Below are 2,886 nucleotides of genomic sequence, written 5' to 3'. Positions count from 1 at the left end.
ACATACATATACATTACTAATGTTAATATTATAATTATATAATATATCATATTATAAAAGTCTCTATTTTCTATTTTGATCTGCATGTCATAGAAGTTAAAGAAATTGGCGATTTTAATGATATTTGAATATTTCTTACAATTTAAAAAAAAAGTATATATAATGAAATATCAGAAAATTAATACCGTGACTAATATTTTCTTGTATATTTTATTGTGTTCATTACGAGTATATTATATACTTTATATTGTGTATACTATTGTACTTAATTAAAATAAATTATATAATTGATTATGTGACATAATTATACATAGCATAGAACAGAATTCATTGTCTTCATTCTATAATTTTACAAGTTTTTACAATATTCTTTTGTCCTCTTAAACTTTCAAATAAATCGAGGCTACATATTTTCTCCCTTAGAATGTTCACCTGAACAGATTATAATTATATCATTAAATCATCACATATTTCTGCATCTATATTACAATTCCTCTTGTCTTAGGATATATTATTTCTCTACATCACTATTTTCTTCGATATTATAATTATATTAATATTCATATTAATTAGCTGTAACTGATTGTAATGGGGTTTTTAAGCGGTTGATGTTGGATTAATCTATTAAACCAAACAAATTTTGATAGGTTTCAGACTTTGGAAATTATAAAGTTTACTTATGAGAATCATTTGAAATCAAACAATTACAAAATATAGCTTCCTATAATTTCGTTATATTATACTTTTTTAGGAGTACTTAGGACTTCGGTTTTTAAGATTTTAAGTTGCTAGCAATTTTAAAAAGTGTTAATACAAAATTTTGTACTTTTGCGTACTTACCAGTTGTAATTGTTTTATTTCAAATGATTCCAATAAATAAATTTTCTAATTATGAAAGGCTATTTAATTTCTTCGGATTAATGGATATATTCAACTTCAAATGCTTAAAACTCCAGCACAATCATTTACTTAATAATAATGTTATTATTAATACCTGCTGATATAATACTCGTATTATGATACTTATAAGGTCATATATAGTTAATTATATATTATACTAGTTCTATTATAATGTAATGAGATATAAGTAAAAAATATATCTGGTGTATTAAAGGAAATAAGATGACATGTATGTAACCGATTTCACGGAAAAAATTTTTTTAACCATGTTGTGAATATTTGAATTTTAAAAACTGATAAAATGATAACGCGAATTATCAAAAAAGTGTCCAACTTTTTCTTTAGTGTGTGATATTGTTCAAACTAAGAAGAAAAAGGTAAATATTCATATTATAAATCTGTGTTACTTATCTATAAATATTTATATCAAAAGTTGAAAAGAAAAACACTTTAAAGAAAAATGTGGATACTTTTTTAAGAATACACCTTATCGTTTTCTTAAATTCAAATACTCATAATTCTTTACATGCAATGCAAATTACACGTGTGTGCAACGTGTCAATTAAAGTTTTATACCCTTATTGGTCAGTAATTAGTCATTACAGGTAACGCGAAAAGTTTTTTATCTTTTATTGTACGCAGAGTGGAAGGTACAATTTTGTATAAAACAAAACTAAAACTAAACGACAATACAACTGTAAAAGCGGACAATGTTGAAAAAAATTTTACAAATAATAGTTTTTATAACGCAAAACAGATTTTTTTATGCCTTCCAGGCTTTTTTCACTGAGCCAACATATTTATTTATATACTCGGCTCAAAAATGTTGTTTTTCTTTAATTGCATAACCTTCCTTCCAATTTAGTCATTTAAGTTTTCAAAACTTGTAGCTTATCAATGGATCAATTGCAGGTTCTCTACTCTACTTGGATAATTTTTTGACAATACATTAAAAAATTTATGCACTCACAACACTGCCAAAACTTTTTTTCCGCGAAATTGGTAAAATAAATTTCGATATTTTATTTCTTTTTTCCTAACAGGTGTAATTAAAATTTTTTTAATTTCACGAACTAAATAATTATTTCATCTGTTTTGGGTTATAGAAACTATTATTTGTAAAAAAAATCCAAAATTATCCGCTTTTACAGTTGTATTGTCGTTTAGTTTTAGTTTTGTTTTATACAAAAATGTACCTTTTACTCTGCGGACAATAAAAGATTTTAAAAATTTTCGCTTCACCTGTCATGGCCAATTACTGACCAATAAGGGTATAAAACTTCAATTGACACGTTGCATACACGTGTAATTTGAATTACATGTAAAGAACTATGAGTATTTAAATTTAAGAAAACGATCACATACATGTCATCTTGTTTCCTTGAAAAGGCAACATGTAATTCAAGCTAAAGAATTTCAATCCAATGGAAACAATTTCAAATTGGCAGATAATTTGAATTTTACATAGAACAGTATGAATATTAATATTCAATCAACCATTCCGCATTTTAGAGAAATGCACTACTATCTTCGCAATAAAAAGATATCCGAGACCAAGGCCAAGCTTGATAAGTATTACCCGGACTCTGCACCGTCGATAGGAACGATTCATATGTGGTTTACCGAGTTTCGTTGTCGAAAAAATCCATGATATGATGTTGAATGTTCTCAAAGTGAAATTGAGAGAGGTAGCTAATGCTGTAGGCATATCATTGGAACATGTGGGCAATATCGTGCATTCAGTTTTAGGCATGAAGAAGCTCTGCGCGCGATGGGTGTCGCGTTTGCTCACAGTGGACCAAACGCGAATTCGTGTGTCAACTTCCCAGCAGAATTTGGCATTATTTTCGCGTAAGCCGACCGAGTTTTTGAGCCGATTCATTACCATGGATGAAACCTGGATCCACTACTACACTCCTGAGTCAACGCAACAGGCAAAACAGTGGGTTCCACCAGGCCAATGTGCTCCGAAGCGTCCAAAAACGC

Source organism: Belonocnema kinseyi, chromosome 2, assembly GCF_010883055.1.
Source record: "Belonocnema kinseyi isolate 2016_QV_RU_SX_M_011 chromosome 2, B_treatae_v1, whole genome shotgun sequence".
Lineage (NCBI taxonomy): Eukaryota > Metazoa > Arthropoda > Insecta > Hymenoptera > Cynipidae > Belonocnema > Belonocnema kinseyi.
The sequence above is the reverse complement of the archived record's forward strand: the minus strand, read 5'-3'. Positions refer to the sequence as shown.